Source organism: Manis javanica, chromosome 1, assembly GCF_040802235.1.
Source record: "Manis javanica isolate MJ-LG chromosome 1, MJ_LKY, whole genome shotgun sequence".
Classification (NCBI taxonomy): Eukaryota; Metazoa; Chordata; class Mammalia; order Pholidota; family Manidae; genus Manis; species Manis javanica.
The window spans coordinates 18,224,496-18,245,114 of record NC_133156.1 but is presented as its reverse complement, the minus strand read 5'-3'; the positions used below and the strand labels follow the sequence as shown (position 1 = coordinate 18,245,114).

Below are 20,619 nucleotides of genomic sequence, written 5' to 3'. Positions count from 1 at the left end.
TTTGTTAAAAAGATAATCCTTTCCTTCTCTGAATATCAACAGACCAGAACATCAGTTGCTCTATTTCCATAGTATTACCACACTGTCTGGATAACTGTAGCTTTATAGTAAATCTTAAAATCTGAAAGCTTAAGATCTCCAACTTTGTATTTCTTTTTCAAGACAATTTTGATTATTCTAGGTCATTTGCATTTCCACATACAGTTTAGAATCAGCTATTTTAATTGCTTCAAAAAGGCTTTTAGGATTTTGATTGGGGTTGTATTGAATCAATCAATCAGTTTGGAAAGAACTGATGGTTTAGCAATATTGAGTCTTCCAGTCCACAATGTGTTTCCATTAATTGCAGTCTTCAGTCATTCTCGGTAATATTTTCTAGCTTTATAGAAATCTTACAGTTGTTAAGTTGATTGATTTTTTTCCTTCACAGCCCTATATTTTTTATGCTATTATCTGTGATGCTTTTAAATTTCATTTCCAGTTTTTTTATGTGTGAATAGTTTATAGAAATCCAATTGATGTTTTAATGTTTTAGAACTTATACCCTGTAATCTTGATGGATTCATTTATTTGTCTAAGTATTTCTTTTGAAATATATATGCAATCTTTATTCACAGATCATATATTTGTATTCCTAAAAAACCCAAAGGTAGATACATGCATACACATGTGTGTGCGTGTGTGAGAGAGAGACTGTAGTTTGTTTATTTATTTATATATTTCCTTACTTTATTAGCAAGGGCCTCCATGGCAATATTGAATAGAAATGGTGAGAATAGAATCCTTGTCTTGTTCCTAATTTAGGATAGAAGTGTCTAATATTTCACCATGATATATAATATTAGCTGTAGAAATTTTTTAGACATACTTTATGAGATTAAGGATGTTTCCTCCTACTTTATTTTCTAAGTTTATTTTCCTTTGTATCAGGAATAAGTGTTTAATGTTTCATGTTTTTTCTTACATCTTTTGAGAAAATAATGTCATTTTCTACTTTCTCAGTTATTCAGTGAATTTGATTGGTTCTTAAATGCTAAAACAATATTGCATTCCTGGGAAAAATTCCATTTAAAATACTGTATTTTAGGTTTCTAAAAATATTTTTATATTAATTTATTATTGGATACTTTAGACATATTATGAATTTTGATATTTAAAACACTCTGAGTATAATTCAATTTATGAATACATTTTAATTATAAGTATTTAAATGTTTATGCATTTTAAATACTTTATTATTTACTTTTATTTAAATATTTTATATGATTTTGTATTTTACTGGATTTTTTCTTTTTTCATGATTAGACTGGAGCTTTGGGTCTTCGGAACGAAAACCACAGAGCTAAGGGGCTGCTCTCACCACGTCCTACAGTCAGCATGGCTTCTAACTGTTGGCCTTGACCCCCTGACCCAAGGAGTGATTATCAGATTTCTCCACTGTTAAGTCACTCTTTTCCATCCCCTTTCCACACTATCGTATTTGGAAGGAAGGGAGATGGGCAGCCCACAGGTAAGAAATGGGAAGTCGTGTGTCGTTTTTCATTCTCACCAGCAATGAATAAGAAGGGCTCCTGTTCTCCGCATCGTTGCCAGCAACGACCATTGCCAGATTTTTGGATCTTAGCCATTCTAATAGTTGTGTAGTAATATCTTACTAATGTTTTAATTTGCCATATCTTAACAAGTGAACATGCACATTTTTTTCCTGTGTTTATTTGACATCTGTAGGTCTTCTCTGGTGTGGTAGCCAGATCTTTTGCCCATTTTTTAACTGGCCTGTGCCCTTTCCACCTCGAAATCTATCCCCCAATTCAAGGACTTGATACAGTTTTCCTCCAAATGATACTGCGTGACCTTGCTTCATCCTTCAAATCGGGGAAGCTGTTCTCAGGTGTGTTTGAGTTGGTCATTACTCGATTATGGTGTTTATTTAAATTATTTTGTTGAGCTTGGCAAATACTGTCAGCTGAGGGTGTTTTATTTTGGATAAATATGATTCAGGGACTATCAATTCATCCTGAGGGATTAGAGATCAGAGAGGGGAAAAAAGTCATTTTTAACACCAATGGAGGGTAGTTTGGGACCCAGACACCTGAAGGTGTAACTGGTGTGAAGAATGATCCCCTAGAGAGACCTGTTTCCATCACACTCTAAACGAGGCTGGAAAAGGGCAGGTAGGAAGCATTGCCCTTGCTTATGCAAGCATTTTCCTTACATAAAGTAAGTAAAAAGGGAAAACAAGCCTATTGTGCGGTCACTTATTTTCTAGGCACAATGATGGTTTCCCCTCAGTCAAGAGGTTGAAGCTGGCTTTGCTGCCAGGGTGGTTTCTGCAGCCAGGGACGACCTTGCCAGACCTTTGAGCAAAGATCCATTTCTCTCTGCAGATGCCTTCAGCCTCTACCTGCTTATTAGCCAGGACGTGTGGGACCCACAGCTCCTGGCAGAGATATCGTGTCTCTGCCCTCAGAGCACACGATGCATGGGACAGCACTAAATAGAGATCTCGTATTCCAGGACCACTGTGCTGCAGACACCCAGAGATGCCTTTAGGAGTCTGCTACGGGGATACAGACTAAAAGAAGAGAGACAGCAAATGGATGTTCAACCCTGGGGGTCATGTCCCTGGGAGATGCACGCTTTCACCTCGCCTTTCAGGGTCTCCCACTGGGTGACCTCTGTGCCTTCCCAGGCCACACTCCTTGTTGGGTGTACTAGACTATCCTCAGACCCCCCTCCCCAGCTTTTGTTAGAAAAATGGAGACTAGGCAACATCCAGTGGCTGCAACTACAGCAGATCCACACCATCCCCATGACACACTGGGCTGTTTTTATCTGCTGACCTTTTTCATGTACTGTTCCCTCTGCCAGGAGGCTGTGTCTGGTGGACCCAAATGCTGTCCATTGTGGGAGAATCAATCCAAATCCCCCTCCTTTAAGGTGCCAGTTCCAGAGAGATCTCCAGATTTCTAAGCTCTCTTATCACGTGCAGTTTAACCATGGCAGTAATCTACGATGTGTATCCATACACACACACACACACACACACTCACACACTCACACACATTCTGTGAAGTTTCTTATGCATCACCCCTGCTCTTTCATGAGACACACAAGGAGCTCAGGGCCTTTTCAGGTCAAAAGGAGATAAACTGTGTTGTTTGCTCTATTTTCCCTCAAAGACGAGATGGAATTTACTCATAATGGGTGCTAAATGATAATGTTATGGAAATTGATTCCTAGTACCCAGTACAGAAATAATCATTGTCTTCTTGTGCCCTTCTGCAATGTAAGCCCCATAAAGCCTCTTCAATGTTTTTTCTCTATCATTGTTCTTTTAGTAGACATTTATGAAGAACCTAACCCTCTAGTGTGATATCATAGACGCAAGAGATAAAATGATTTGTATACATCCTATGTTCCCTGCTTTCAAGGAGTCCACAATTTAGACTTACTGGGCCAAACTGTGGCAAGTAGAATTAATATTGCCAGCTACATTCCAGGGTACCGATTTTATCACGTTTCTTGTAGCTACCATCACCAGTGTCCATTTGGAGAAGCAATGTGAACAGATTAGTTTTTGCAAACATCTGATAGACACTAGAAGGAATAGAAAGCTCCCCTTCCCGTCCAGACATAACAAAAAATACATATTCAAACTCACTAGGAAGAAAGGGAAACTTTCAGGTGCTAAAGATGAAAAAGGTTATTCAAATCTAGGAGAGCTAAAGCTGAAGCTAAATGTCTGTCTCAATTTTGAGGGTTGTACAGACCTTTGAGACAGTTGGATTTCAATGCCCTCACAAGTGCTGGAAGTGAAGGCTATGGGCTCAGAGTTAAATGAGGGGCTGTAATTGGACTTTGCATGAACACGGGACCCCCGAAGGGACTGTGCTATAAATAAAAGAAGAGATCTGAAAGTTTTTTCACACCGTCTTGAGGGTTATAAAAGAAAACTCAGAAACATAATTCATACAGCAAATTGGTAAGGTTAATCACGTCAAAATGATAAATGTTTGTACGACAGACTATATGAATTCCAGCTCCTAAAATATTATTATCGGATCCTTTACAGAAAATGTTTGCTGACTCTTGTTATAGAACAATTGAAAGTAAAGGTTTCAACATGAATAAATTTCAAGAGCAATGTAGAAAGAATGTAAATTACAAGTTACAGAAATGACACATATCATTTATACCATTCCTATTAAATTGTGAAACAGACAGAATAGTACTCTAGGAGAGTTATGGATACTTGTTAGATAATCATTCTATAAAACCTCAAAGGTGAAATGCTTTTGTCAAATTTGTGATGGCGGCTCAAATTCTGAAGATTAGGACGAAAAGAACTGAGAAAGTCACAAAGAAATTCAGCTGTGCATTTGGGTGTTTTCTCATATAAATAGCAGTTACTACTCAGCTTATACTCCCCTGGCCCTCTGCAGTGATGGGTACATGAGACTACTTCCAAGTAACAGGACCATTATCTCTGTCTGAGGGCTTCCCTGGCTTCCTCTGAGACCACTCAGCCCATGCATGGGACAGACCAGACCAAAGCGTCAAGAATTAACATGCCCTCCCCCAGAACAGCCTCCCTTCATGGCTGGATGGTGTTGGTCTGCACGCCCACAGTGTGCCAACCCTCAGTTGAGGTGACTCTGAGGTGTGTGTCTGGAGTGGCCAGTAAGAACACGTCATGCACAGTGAAAATTTATTGGACATTATGCCCAATCCTGCCTCTTCCCTTTCCCCTACTTGTATTTGTTAGAATCATCTTCCAAATAAACTACTACACCCCAAATTCTTGCATCAGGATCTGGTGCCAAGGGGATTCAAACTCAGCCAGCCATTGACATTCACACAGTGAGCTCACGAGTATTCTCTTCAGTTGTTCTATCTTTGATTTTTGTGAAGAAGGTTGAACAAGGCTTTTTTTTTTTCTAAAAGGGGAAGAAACTAAGGCCCAGGGTACTTAACCTCCCCCCCCCCAGCCCCCACCACAAACAGAGTCTGTCAGCAGCAACAGACAGAATTTGGACTCAGATATAAGTTCTGATTCCAAATTTGAATTTTCCTTCTGTGCTGACCTGCTTGAGAACATCGTTCTCAGGGCTCCTATCTCCTGCTCACGTGGAAGTTGTATTATGGGAGCCTGAGTCGATGACAAAGAGTGCGTTTTGGTTTTACTGCAGCTCCCTGGAAATGGTCACGCACATGTTGTGAGGGGCTTTGTCCCTCGTACATCAAAGAGGATGCTGGGATTTTCCTGGGAGCCCGATGGTGAAAGTGCTTATCTGGAACAGTCTTTGGGAGTTACTTTCTGGCATGAGGGTGGACAGCCTCCGTGTCTCTGCAGGAAAATGGCAGGTGAGACAGACTTTCTTACAGCCAATTGTTCGTCACAGTTTCCAAGGTTCACCTTCAGAAGGGTGGTGTGTCAAGCTGCACGAACTAATTACTTCAGCTTTGAGCTGCTGCAGCTTGTTAAAAATTCTCACTCCTTATTGATTCCCTATGGCTTTTCAAAAAGGAAGGACACTTTTAATACATCACCCGAAGAACCTGTGATAGGACAGCACCAGGAGTTGAAGGCAATCAAAGTCCAGATTTCAAACCCCATTGCTGCAAAATGTTTCCTTGTCCGATCTCATTTGTTCACAGTGTTCAAACGCATGTAATTTCTTGCAAGGCAGACTTTTCAAATGTGAGGACATGGCAGCAACGAAGAAAATTTGTATGGTGGGTGAACTGCATGCCTGAGTGTTCGGGCTTGACTTGGTAAAGTCAACACAGTGCCGGCGTCAGCATTCAGGTAAGGTTCCAGGTCCTGGGAATGAGCTGCCGTGCCGCCCAGCTTGTCAAGATAGAATTTCAGAGCCTTGCTGTCTGTCTTTTCTCTCGAATACCCAGAACCTCCAAGACAATGTGAGAGGCAGTTTCAAGGACAACAGCGACAATCCTTCTGCCTGAGAGGGTTGCACCCAGTAGAGTGGGAAGTGCCGAGTGACGCACTTTGTAATCTACTAAGTGGCCTCTCTTTCTTTTCCTGGCTTGGCCCTCGCAATAATTTCATGAATTTGAGAGGGTTTTTTTGGACATTGTTGGATATTAATACGTCCACTGATTATTAAGTACTTTATACATAGGAGGAACTTTTAACTGTGACTAAAAACAAGGCAGTCTACGCTTTGAGCAAATCGTGGATGTTCTTCTTCTGTGAACTTGCTCTGCGATCACTTTGTTAAACTACCATCCAGTGCGTATGTTCTTGACCACATTTTGAAAGATCAGATCCCTGACCCACTGGAGCTGACTTTCCAGAGGTGAGGTGTTGACCCTACACAATAGTTCGGAAGCAAAACCAGCTCAGGATGACCCTTCAAGTGTGGTAATAATTTGTCTACATTTGTCCTGTAAATTCGAATTTTTATGTCTGTCCTCAATACCCTGATACAGAATTTCCCACCATGTGTTTAAAAGAGCTTGATTTCCTGAGAATGTCAACAGGATGACTTGTTAAAAAATAAAATTGTGGTCATGTAAGTTTGAGAATTCCTTGTTTGAGTTTCAGGACTCACTGGCTTAACCTACGTTGATTGATTAACGTGAGGATCCTACAGAACATTTAATACGCTAAAACATATTATACTCTTCAAAGGGGATTATAAATAGCAGTGTTTCTGAAACTAATTTGCTTGGGAAGCTCTTTTTCCTGGACCATCTCAAGGGACTGTGTGCTCGGCAGCATAAGGTATTGGGAATGCTACCAATGTATTTGAAAGGAATGAAATTTAATTTGCTTCCCTTGAACTGGTCTCATCATCATGGCAATAAAATTAGTAACTTTAGCTCATCGCTGATGTCTTCCTCTTCCTACAAAATTTTCCTGGAAAAAAATTAATTGCATATTGATTTGTCAGAAAACTAAGACCTTGTATCTTTACCGGTAGAGAAATTATATTAATTCTGCAGGGTTGCAAAGGTTACAATTACCCAAAAGAAAGACTGGGACCTCAGAGTGGTCATTTCTGAACATAATATTACCTTGCCTTTAATAAAATCATAATATACATGTCGGATATTTTACTCCATGACAAACCAATGTGCATAGAAAAATATATATCTGTGAGAAAATGGCAGTGAAAGAAGAGAAGGGGGCAGTGTTATTTTCATTACACGGTGGCATAAGCAATTATAATTATTTATTGAACACAGGACAAATAAGTACCAGCAGATGAGCCAGATGTAGGGATGGATGTGGGAGTAGACCCTCCTGGTCCTGATTCATGACGCTTACTGTCTTCTGAGAGAGACACAAGTTAAACTGGTCGTCGCAGGAGAGATGGGTGTCCTGAAGGAGCAGACGGTTTTATGGACATGATGAGTAGGGGGGACCTAAGCAATTTGGGAAGGATTTTCTCAGGAAATGATATTCACATGGGCTCTGAAACCTGAGCTACAGAAGAGCATAAGTCAGCACTTTGCAAGAAAAGTGGAAATACATGCAAAATTTCATGAGTTTGGAAGACAAGAGAGAAGTCGGGTTAAGGACAGGCCACTCCTAGGAAGCCCTCAGAGTGTCTTCCAGCACCTTGATTCCTCTTTTATGTGCCTGTGAGAGGCATTCATTGTCCACTCAAGTGTTTATCATGGACCTACTATGTGCAAGATTCCATAAAAGATACACCATACTTGTCAGAGAAATGGGTAGTCCAGCAGCAAGCTATGAATAAGTAAAGAAAATGAGGCCAAGACAAATAAATATTCAATGCCATTAGACAGCATCCTGATGATAAGAGATCATGATGAGCCTGGGTTAATCTACTCAGTGTGTCAAATGGAGGCCAGAGGCCCAGAGGGCCTATGAAGCCTCTCCAGGGGCTCAGATACAGCATAGACTCTAGGATATTTGAAAAAAGGTCGGGTAGAAGCTGAAGCAAAGCTGATATTTAAATGCCAATGGTAACTTCTACCTGGTAAGAGGTGGTGACTCCAGCACATCTTCAGAGGACACCCATCCCTTGTTCAGGCTGTTAAATTAATTTAACAAGGAGGCCATTAGACTAAGTTGGCTCTAATGCTGCGGCAGCCTACGTAAGCAAACCAAAGTCTAAGCCCATAAATGCCTCAAGGTTTTGAAATTGAAATACTAGGGGCCAGCAATTTTGAAGAGCCAGGTACGCCTTACACTACACAGCCTATCAAATGATTTTCTTTCTTTGCTTCGCACTTTGTCCGCGTAAGTCTTTCTCTAAGCTCCGGTTAGTGGAGTCCTAACCACTTGCACTTTGGCGCTGTCCAGCTGGAAGTGATTTTCACTTAAACTCTTAAAACTTTTAAGATGCTTCAGTGTATCATTTAACGAGGCAAACCACCTTCATTGGCCTTTTAGTTATGTAGCTGTGATGATAATAATGCACATACATCTCATCTAATTCTCACCACAGGATGACTCATTGCTAGTCCCATTTCCAGGTGAGAACTGCACAGAGGGTTACCAGCTGGGCCAAGGTCCCAGCAGATCCAGAACTGGAACCCTGGTCTGTGAACTTCAGAATCGCCCTGCTTTAGTTTCTGGGGGCTGCTGTGACAAATAACCACAAACCAGGTAGCTTAAAAGAACAGAGTTCACTCTCTCACAATTCTAGAGGCCAGGAGTCCAAAATCAAGGGTCAGCAGGGCCAGGCTACCGCTCGAGGCTGAGAGGAGGCTCTGTTCCCGGCATTATCCAGCTTTTGGTGACGTTCTTTGGCTTGCGACCACATCATTCCCATCTCTGACTCAGGGGCCACATGCCTTCTCCTCTTGTGTCTACCTTTCCTGTGTCTCTTGTAAGGATACTTGTCACTGGGCTTGGGTCTCACTGGTCTCATGCAGGGTGATTTTTCTCAACATCCTTAATGAATGACATCTACAAAGGCTCTTTGTCCAAATAAAGTCGCATTCACGGTTTCTGGAAAACAGGGCATAAACGTATCTTGTGGGAGCCACATCGGATCTACTACAATCCTCCTACCCAAAACATCACACGTTCCGAATGGTGATATGGTCAAAGCGGCTGGGAGTGCTTGGAGTGAGAAGGTGAAAGACTGTGGCTAGAGGCAAACAGTTAACAGTTGGGGAAAATGTGTTTTATCTTAGGAAGAGTTGAGGAGGACAGGAAAGATGCTGTGAAGTTTACTCCCCCCGTGAATGTGACCCACCGTGGTTCCCGTGGCTGGAAATGGGTGGGAACTTTTTCAAAATCCCCCTTGTGAAATTCTGAACCCAAACACAATGGTTTAGGGGTCCAGGGCTCAAAGTGATGGGCAGGTAGAGGGAATGTGTCCTTCCCCACCTAAATGGAATCCACATCCTTCCGGCTCACTGAAGAACCACTGTTCATTATAATTTATAACTGATAACTGCTATTATTAAAAGGTCCTAGGTTCTGGAATGTTTATTTTGTATTGTTTCTATTCCTCACGAGTTCTCAAGGCGTACAGTCAGCTCTGAAAACAACAGCGATGCTGCCGTCTTTCTGGCACATACCCCACTTGCTCATGTGTCCTGAATTATCACCCTCTCTAAATCATAAACTGTAACTAAGGTAATGAACAAAGAATGTAGTTGAGTCTCAGCAGAAAAGCCAATTTAAGTACAGAGAGGCCAGCGGCAGAGCAAACAACCCTAGAGATACTGTAGTGATTTCAGCATTTAATGGACTCTGATGCTGTTAAGACCTGCATGAGGGCTGAGGGCAGAAGACAGAAGAAGTCTTCTCCTAGCTCGTGGGAAGGTACATGTCAGAAAATGCTTTACAGTTTGTATTCACCACTTAGCGTGACTGATAACAGAGACCACGTGGCATTGTTAAAGCATTGATTTCTGGACCCGGAAGCTCCATCACGTCATCAGACCAGTAACATATAGCACATTATGAATAAAATGGCAGTAGCATTTGTCACATTGGACAAAACGCTGCCTTTGTTTGGGGGGTGCTCCCTGTTCGGTAAAGGTTTAAGCTACAGCTGCCGCAGTGGTGACCCCGTTCCTCGATCTCAGTGTTGTCTGTGATAACATGCTCGTTTTCTCATTGCTAACAGTCATGGCTCAGAGAGAAATGAATGCAGAACAACATACACAAGCCAGTCCCCCCAGAAGTCCAGGAGAGCAACGGAAGGTGGAGGAAATGCCAACAGGCGAACTAAAAATGTCCCCCAGTAAATGCAGCCTGCTCTACACAGCTTTTCAAGGTTCTCAATCAGGCATGCCACTAGCCAAGGATTTATCCCGTCCTGCATTAAGTCCCGCTCCCACCAGCGCAGTTCTTCATCCCACACAATTCATTCAGAGCCCTTGCTACGGAGTGTGATTTTCAGAAACCACACTATCTCATTGTTTAGGTGGTATTAATTAAATTTTACAAGTGTAACATGAACACAGTGCTTACAGGACAGGCTTTCTGAGTTAAAATTTTGCTTAAGGAGAGAAGAGCCATTTTAAGCCTGCATTTTCTGCCAGGAAACATGGAGTCGCAGAGAGCTCCCACGCATATTTTTGACAATCTATATCCCTAGATATTTCTATGTCTCTAAAAGAAAATAAATACTGAGATAAAACATTCTGTGATGCTGAAGAAATGTCTTAGCTGTTGTAAGATTTATGTCAATTTATCTAACATAATAGTTTGATTCTATTTTTAAAGTAATAGATATTTTCTATAAGTCATTTTAAAAATGAAAGAGCATGGAAAATTGATTAAAAACCCTAGGTAGGTAATACCACTACCTAGTGATAACTCATGTTAACATCTTAGTATATGTATTTTGGTGGTAATAGTTTGAATATTTATGTATTTATATATAAATACCATTCACAGAGTTCCTGCTACGAAGTAGGACTATAGGAGGCACTTGACAAATGATTCCTCTATTAATCTACAAAATAACTCTTTCAGACAGGTAACTGTTATTCTTATTTTATGACATCCTGAGGCCCAGAGAATTCTCAGGATCTCAACTAAAAAATGTTAAGCCTGAATCTTTCTGACTCCAAGCCTAATGCTTCTAACTTCAAGGCTCTGTCGTTGCTCTGACATTCAGATCACATATATGTTACACTATATATATGTGCACATATATGCACACATGTGTGTATTATAGTATAATATGTATGTTGCAAAATTTGGACCCTAGAGTATTTTATTCTTTCACAACAGCAATCACAAGCATTTCCCTCTGCTATTAACTATTCCTAGAAAATATTATTTTAATGAATGTACAGCATTTCATTGCATGAATCTCTCAGATTTATTTATTATAACAATATTGTAATGAGCATGATTAAACAGAAATCTTTAGCCTCTGATTATTTCCTTAGCATAATTCCTAGAAGAAGAGTGTTTTGAGAACTGTGAATATTTTCCAGGCACGCAATATTTATTCTGAAAGGGCAGGGCAGTAGCTTATGTTGTATTAAAGATTGGTTCAGCCAAAACCATTCACTTGGGGAGTGGGGCTGAGGGGTAAGAGATACACTGATGAGAAGGAAAAAGAGAGGAAAGAACTGAAAAATGGGGAAAAGCTTCTGATTGAGAAATGAGTTAAGCCAAGGATGAGCGGTGCTCCTAAGACGCTGTCAAATTGTGACAGCCTGTTTCTCTTTTTCTTTCTTTAGCAGGTCCTCAAGTCTCCCCTTACATAACTCCCCTCCCAGCTCCGGTTAATTCACAAAGGGAATAGGAAAGTTGCTATCTGCCTGTGCAAACTCTTGTTACTCCCCCCAAGGCAGGAAGGACACTGTCCCCTCACATATGCCACAGAAGGACTTGCCAAGGAGCTTGAAGCCACAATTCATGACTATTCTGTGGACCATCGCTTATGAGAACAGAGTTTTGTTAAGACATGTGTGTCCAAGCGGTCCCAGTCCTTCTCTTCTGCTCAGATTCTTAGAGAGGAAAGGGCTCCATGGGACAGCCTCCATTTAATCGTCAGTTAAGTCATCCATCTTTGCTGTCAAATCCTCATTATACTAAAACTTATTCTTCCACGAGGACACTGAGTTGGAAGACTTCCACAGCATTTTCTCTTGTCCCTGGTCTCGTCTGTGTTCTAAGTCTTGGAGAGCTGGCCACAATCTTCCTGACTGAGCCTTCCGGGAACGGCCCTCCTGTCTGCAGTCGGTATCCTCACTGCACTCCCCCGAAATGCCCTGCAAGTGTAATCAGCTGGAAACTGAGTCAGCAGCTTGATGCTGGCATCCTCTTCTCCTTCCACCGGGAAACCTAGGCTTCTGCCTGCGTGTTTTTTTTTTCCCTATGTGCTTTAGAAGGCTGGTCAAGTTTGACTCATGAAACCATTTGACTCACCCAATATTATTGAACAGGTATTATGGGTCAGGCACTCTGTTAGTTTCTAAATGTAAATACCCACCCTCAGGAAATATCTAGATTTAGTGAGTCAGATAAATATACAAATAAAAATTACAGTAGATTTGTATAAGGATGCTATCAGGCATAAGCCCAGGGTACCAGAGAGAAACGTTTAAATTGAAATGGGAGGTAACAGAGGCTTTTCAGAGGAAGGGGAAGGGGGCCTGAATGAGGCATGGAGGGGAAGAGGGGTGAGGAGAAAGTGTTCGTGGAGGAAATGATGGCGGGGAAAAGGCAGGGTCCTTGGGACCACATGGAATGATGGGGAGGGTTGCCAGATTTAGCCAACAAAAATTCAGGGTTCCCAGTTAAATTTTAATTTCAGATACACAAAAATCAATATTTTGATGTATGTCCAACTCACTATTTGGAGAATACCAATATTAAAACACTATTTGCTTTTTTATCTGAAATTCAAATTTCACTGGGTGGCCTGAATTGCTCAAGGAACAGATAGGGATTCACGGAATAAAGATGCGGTCAGAAGAGAGGGGCAGGGTTCTGATCATGAAGCGCCACTCAACAGTCACTAAACTTGGTCCTAAAAGCATTATTGATCATTGGCAGATATAAAGCAGGGAAATAATGACCATAAGTGCGTGTTAACGGCCTCCTGGGCCTCTAGGTGGGGCTTGAATGCAGGTGACCGAACTGTGGAGGTGCTCCAGGCGAGGAGGAGGCATGTCAGAATCTAGGCAGGGGAATTTTCTGGACGAATTTCCCCCTCTGAGTACTGACTTCTCCGGTGTCATTCTGAAGGGTCATCTATAGAAAAGGTGTCCTAGATCACCTTTGATATTGGCCAAAGTGGCCAGAGGTCTTAGGTTGAGGACACCGAGACCCAGTAGGTAGAGCATGCTCTGACGGTAGCAGGAAAGGACCCTAACATTTCCTAAGCATGTCAGACGGGCCTGACAGTACAGTTTTTTTTTTATTCCAATGGATTTTTATGCATACAGATTAGACAAGGCACCACAAGGAAGCCGGACTTGGTGAGCTCCTCATTGGTCCTTCAGGGCAGCAGAGCCCCTGATACCTTGCAGCTCGCCAGGCCACATGACTGCTTGGGGCCCGCGGCTAGACTGAGCACCAGGTCGCCTGATCGAGTGCTCTTTCAACAGCGCCTCTTGTTTTCCTGGGCAGCCTTGGTTGATGAACCAACAGCAAACTTGGGAGCAAGGTGTGCAGCCGGACACTAGGGAGCCGGGAGAGGGGCAGAGTCAGCCCCTAGGGAATGAGCACAAGATGCTGCCAGATCGTGAAGAGCCTGCTGTCTGGCGGAGGAGGTCACAATGGACATGCGTAGCCATAATACAGTTTGGCCTGAGATAAATGCTCTAAATGTAAACAAACTGCCTTGAGATCTCAAAGGAGGGAGAGATTTATTTGGAATGTGGAGGCTAAGAATGACTTCATAGGAAAAATGCACTTCGCGCTGGGCTCTACAGAATCGGGCGCTGATGACAAGGGACTAGAGAAGAGCCATCAAGTCTTTGTTAAGTCCAAAGTAGGTCTGTGTGCCTAGGCCATACACAAGCCTTCAGGGAGGGACTGAGAATGACAGGTGTTAACAGGGGAAGGTGATGCTTTGCAAAGAATCTTGAAAGCTCTGACAAGAAGTTCGGCCAGTATTCTGCAGACATGAGAAATTATCAAGTTTGTAAGCCGGACAATAACCTGATTTCCTCTCATTCCCTGATCTGTCTGCCTGCCCATCTCACTGTTCATTCTCCCTCCCCCTGGTGTGATTCCTTCCTTCCCCGACCCCAGTCTCCTGTTCCCCATCATAGTAAGTGACATGTTTTTCTTAGCAGCTACTCAGCTTTAAACTCCCAAATTCAAACTTTTAGAGATCTTTAGAATTTTTTATGTTTCCTTCTCACACAACGATAAAAGCAAACATTGCATGAATCTGACTCTTAGGAGACTTTTTTCCCAAGAGGGTCAGTGATTCCTAACAGGAAAAAACACAGTTTCTCCTGACTTGTTTTCAAATTTCCTAACTCATCGTCTGAACAAGCATCACCGACGCTGAAATTCTTGGTACATTATTATTAAATTCTATCATCTCATTGATTTATTATCTCTTTGTTACACCAGAGATAGAGAAGATGAGCATCTGACCCACTGTTATAAATGGTAACAATTAGACTCATCGTGTGGTTTCTTTGAGCATCACAAAGGAGATTAGCACAGAGCCCAGTAACAGCACTGGCCACAGAAGCCAGGGTAATAAAACACAATCACTAAACCAATAATAAGTTCTCAGGGTACATTGTTTCCCCGGCACTGACCAGCAGTTCATTTTAGCACAATAGCATCTCATTCCTGAATGATGTAGGGCAGGTAGAACATGCTTACTGCCTACTGTTTATTCACTCACTCAGATCTCCATGTGTATTCTGACCCCTAATACTGAAATTGCTATTGAGGTTTATATTCCCTGCTATCAGCTCGGCATTAGCAAGGTGGAAAAGAAGAAAGAAAACAGCCTCAGATTTGCAGAACTTATTGTCTGCCATACCCACTTGTGTCAATGAGGCTGAGCAGCTGGCTCAGAGCTCTTATCATACCACCATCTGTAACTCAAGGGGAAACAAATATCTCTGAGTTTTCAAAGGGTAAAGAGAATACAATTGTATCTATTAGGTGTTCAAAAGCTTTGACAAGAGAAGCCTGTCAGGCATCATCAGCATAAGCCAGTCCACACGCAGACGGTGGACACATGGCCCATTTAAGTTGTCAGCCTAAAAGATCCAACCATTATTTGCAAGTCTGCATAGCAAAGGCCAGTTGTCATTGTCACGGTCTCAGGAATATTGCTTAGGGACTGGTGTCCCCACTGTTTAAACTTACATGGCAGTGTGCTTTGCAGGGGAAACAAACAAGAATTTATGTATGTATATATCTGATACTGATTCATACATAGTAGACCACACATTATATTACATGATTCTCTTGATGATATAAGAATTTCCGGACTGTCCCTGCACTTTCCTTCTCCGTTTGACAACCTCCAACTTCCTCCCTTCCCAGGATTGAAGTTTTTGGAATCTCTGTGTCAACCATAAAATATATTTTATAATATAAGCCTAACTAACACATTATAATACTTGGTGTTATAACATAGAAAACAGGAAAGAAGACCCTAATAAATTGGGGTGGGGTGGGGGGAACGACAATGTTTTGGGAAGGAAAAGTTATAAAAAGATACCAGTTTTTCCCAAACAAATATATAAGACCATTCCAATCAAAGTCATAAATGGTTTTCTCCTCCTTTTTGAAACATTACAAAATGATATTAAAAGAATAAATAGGCAAGGATCATTAAGGTTTTTTTTTCAAGGAAGGTAACAAGCGGGAACTTTTTCTACCACAAATTAAAATGAGTTCTGTAGCAACAAAAATTAAAACCAGTGTGGTACCTGTGCAAAAACAGGTCGATGAACAATGGTACAGTCCACTGAAATGGTACAGTCCAGGCAGGAGAGTCCACATGTTTTGTTCATGACTGTTTTATTCATCCTTATGTCTCTACAGTGCCTGGAACACAGTAAGCATTTGTAGTATAAATGGAATAAATGAGGTAGCACAATAAAGCGATATAAACAGTATCAGAATATAAATACATAATACATACAACATATGAGAAAGATAGAATAATAAAACAGTGAAAAACAAATATTTTATTCAACAAGTATTGAGAAAATTGACACTTAGGGAAACAACACACTGTTTTAATCATCACAAAATGCACAAATAGAACTTGAATTCATCTATAATTAAAGTATAAAATAGAATTCATAAAAAAACTAGAAGAAAACATAGATGAGTATATTTTTGATTTTGGGTTGGGTAGGGGGGTCTTAGAGGGAGGGGAGGAGGACTTTCAATATTTGAAAGAAATGTCAGTATCACAAAGGAAAGCTTATTTCCACTGTCAGCACTTGGGGTCTCTGCATATGGCTACATGCGTACACATAACACAGCTTCAAGAGCGGCCGTGCAGGTGAGGATGAGTCCCTCGTTGGCCTGTCTCATGCAAAGCCCCTCCTTGGACTTGGAGGCCCACTACTGCGGGTGTAAATCAACCTCTTTTACTCAGCGACCAATTAGGACCACACAAGGTACCTACTAGGGCTCTCTAGTCCAACAGCCCACTCTCACCTCCTTGGGAGTCTTTCAAGAGTCTCAGCAAATCGCAACACTCGTGCACCCCACGTGACTTGGGGTTTCAGGAGATGCATGGTGAGGTGGCGTTCATCTCAGTCTCTCTACCTGAAATGCCCCTTTTCCACTTCTACCCGGCTGAAGAAACACCGTGTCACTGTGTGAGGGGAAGTGAAGAAGCCAACTTTTCTAGACAGCGTGCTCTAGACTAAAGGTCAGCAAACTTTTTACACAGAGGGCCAAATGATGTATATTTCAGGCTTTGCAGGCCACATTGTCCCTGTTACAACTACTCCACTTTACCACTGTAGCAGAAAAGCAGCCATAGGCAGGATTTAACCAGCCAGCAACAGTTTGCTGACCCTGAGCCAGACCAGAAACTCATCGAGAATGCAGAGGATGTCTAGGTCTCCTGAAACTTCTACACAGAGTTTCACCACCTTCCATTCATAGCCAGTCAGTGATGTCTGTTTAAAAATTAAATGAATAAAAGAATAAATGAATGCATTCCCTACCACTGCCTAAGAAATCTATCTATCCATGCCTTTTTAAAATTGATCTTTACTTTTTCAAAAGACTCGGTTGCATCTTTTAGAGTTTAGGTCTGCAAGCATACCCCCTCCTGGGCTTGTACGAGTTAGGATTTAGTCTGGGCCTTCTCCATAGCTTCAAAGCCCCTTTCAGAGCCGAACTAAACGGAGTGACCCCTGAGCCCCGAGACCGGTCCTCACAGAGGAAGCGTGGGAAGTTATATTCCATCAGGACCTCAGAGACCAAACCAGCTCTAACCAGGAGGAAAACTGAGGGATCTTGGCTGGATATCACTGACATGAGGAAACTAAACTTTCTCTGGCAGCCTGGGACCCTTTGAGGCTTCCGAGGTCCCTATGGGTGGGAGACGTTAGGCAAGACCCAAGCACATTCACTTATAAGAAGCTATAAAGACCAGCTAGGAGGGATGTAGCTGGTTGCCTGCAGTGCCAGCTTCCAAGCCTCCACTCCCAGCATCAGCCTGTCTCATTCCTCCTGCGATCTTTGTTCCCCATTTTTGACCCACCCATAACCTGAGTCACTGTTAGAGCCTCTATCTCCTGCTCCCCAGCAATCACCAGGCATCAGCCCTATTTCATATCACCTCTTAAAGCAGTCCTACAGGGGAGCATGTGGCCTGAGGATCCCTGGTGATCAGGTCATCTCACGTGTTCTGGACCCACTGATTCTCACATCAATATCCTTGTCCCCAGCTATGCTGCAGTCATCATAGGTGCATGAGCATGGATGACATCCAACCTGCCAGGCAAGGTCCCAGGTTTGTCACGACTGCTTCTGGCATTGTGCAGGCGCAGCTGCAGGCAGATGATGCTCTCTCTGAGCCAATAAGCTTGAGCAACTGAAAAGCCTGAGAATAAAATGGTTCCTTTATCAATTCCTTGGGTTCTACAAGTCAATGCAATTCAAGCAACTATCTGAACTCTCACTATATGCTAGAACTGTACTAAGTGCTTTACAGTCATCATAGAATAATACCCACAACCCTATTATCACCTCTATTTTACAACGACGCCATGGCCCAGAGAATTAACGAACTTGATTTAACATCCCACAGCTAATAACGGGGACTAATCAGTTTGACCGGAGTGTGGCTACGCAGTCTTCATGCTAAATCCCATAGTATAATGCCTCTCTACTGGTGTCTGCCCTTTTTCAAAAACGTTCTAGTAACATATTCAAGATTATTTCAATGACTATGTTTTCACAACACTTAACTAAGAAACCACATTTTCTTTTTCACAGAGATTTCAAACAATATTTGTCGGTGTTTTTTAGCTTGTTTATTTGAATAACCACTACTAGTCATCAAGGAATCTTCTTTATATAAAATGTTAAAAGTACTTCAATATTTCTGAATGATATCAAGAAATACTATGAGTGATGCCCACCTTATGATCTGAGGAGAAATTGGAATGGAAAGAAGCTATCAGAGAACATATTCCTTAGAATAATAGATCATAAAAAATACAAAATATTTAGCCACGTAAGTAAAACATAGTGGTTAGTTTTACCATATCAATACGATGCAGCCAAGTGAGTTATCAAACGTTGTGACATACTTAAAGAATTAACCTTTTTTTTGTGGAAGGTGGGGGTTACATCTGTTTCTTGTTTACGAGTTAGGTTTAGTCTTTTGGGAAGCTCTTTGGGAATTATCTATAGTTTGTTTTCAATCACCATCACACGCAACAAAGGTACCCAAATAATCATCATTTTCACTTAAAAGACTTTCAGGATTAGGTACATTGGCTAGTAAGTATTTTCCGGCAATGGCAAGCCAGTCGCACAGATGGATCTTAGTTCAGACTCAACTCTCTCCCGACAGTCCTTAATCAGCTGCAGCTTCTTTTCAGAGGTGTTGGCAAGAATGAACATTTTTAACGGTAATTATCACAATATTACAATATGACAACCTGTGGTTATTTAGTAAATATGATGATCATCCTGGATCCTTAAACAGAACATTTCATGGACACAATTAATAATTTATAGGCACAAAAAAAGAAAATCCAAAAGTATTTTTTCTAGGGTGATGGAAATGTCCTAAAATACGATTGTCATCCTGATTGTACAACTCTGCATACATTAAAATTCATTGAATGTTACACAAAATGGATGGGTGTTATGGTATGTAAAGTATATTCCAGTAAAGCTGTATTTTAATAAACGAAAATATAGGAGGGGGAAAAATAAGACAAAATGTTGCTAAGGCTTTTAAAAATTACTCTCGTTACTAATTATCATTTGCTGATGAAGGCAATGAACATCATCTCCCTCCATCTGCCCAGTCCTCTGGGGAGGACCTCGCCCCATCTAGAGGGTGCAGGGAAGACCGCGCCGCAGGTTCCTGGTCCTGAAGAGCAGAGGCGGGTGCAAATCAGATTTCTGACTGGACTCCTGAGACAGTGCTGTGTTCTACAATTTCCTTCATTCTGGACACCGATATTATGTAAACCTAATTTAAAATATTGGATAATTAGTCCAAATCCTCACCTAACTAGCATTTGAGTCAGCAGCCTCATGAGAAATTAAAATGTATTTGAAGTGTGGAGTAACAGCAAATCAGCAGGCTGAAATCCCCTCCCTGCCAAAAAACCTCAGAGGTCGCCTTTGTCCTTCACCCGTGGGCTCCATCCTGAGGTGCTGGAAGGGTGGCATCTTGCTCCAAAGCCACCTCGAAAGGCTGCACCACCAGAGCCCATCAGAGGTGTGACCTCAGCCTGTGAAACACAGATCTACATGGCCGATCCTGAAGTTTATTAAAAAACACAATCTCCTATAGAACAGCGGTGAATCGGTGGCACCAGTGTGGGTTTTGTGCAGGCTTGAGACTTTTCCCTAGGAAACTGCAGGCACAGGAATTCAAAATACTGCCTTTTGGCCTCTGACCTCTGGCTGTTGATGTTTGCTCTCCCTTCTGTTTGGAACATTCTCCCTAATCTTTTTATCCAAACTGCGCATCTGCAGTTCTCTCTTCTAAAGCATCACCTGGGGGCAGCCTGACTTGACCTGCATGCCATTCCCATGCTCACTGGGAGCCCGTGTGCTCTGGGAGCCCACAGTGGGCAGGTGCAGCTCCCCACACCCGTTCCTGTGGATGTGGCTTAAAGCCCAGCGAGGGAAGGGGCGTGTCTGCCCTTGACTCACCAGCACAGCACAGGGGAAAGCAGGGACCCCAGTAACAACCATTACTGAGCAACAGCCTAAACTTACATGGTGCAGGAGATTTCAAGTATTTGTTTTGTTTCATTTGGGGTTTTTGTTTGTTTTTGTTTCTGTATTTTGCAGACTATAGTCCCTGTCGGTAAATTGTTTAATCTATGTGAACAATGATACAATGCTAATATAATGTGGCAGGTATATATACATACATGTTAATTGAGACATACATAAGATACAATGGTAACACAAACTCGATTTACTCTCTATATTCACTTCTATTAAAATAAATAAAATTAATAATATGAACCAAAAATTCAGTAGGG

At 41.8% G+C, this 20,619-nt stretch overlaps 1 long non-coding RNA gene across 2 annotated transcripts in view; it reads right to left on the bottom strand.

Moving 5' to 3' along the window:
* Window positions 1-20,619, bottom strand: part of LOC118971325 (uncharacterized) — an 86,209-nt gene that overhangs the window by 7,074 nt on the left and 58,516 nt on the right. Inside the window, exon 3 of one of the 2 annotated variants that reach the window (XR_012128009.1) lies at window positions 15,838-15,955. This is a non-coding gene — a long non-coding RNA (uncharacterized lncRNA). The other variant, XR_005059730.2, reaches the window with a different exon arrangement.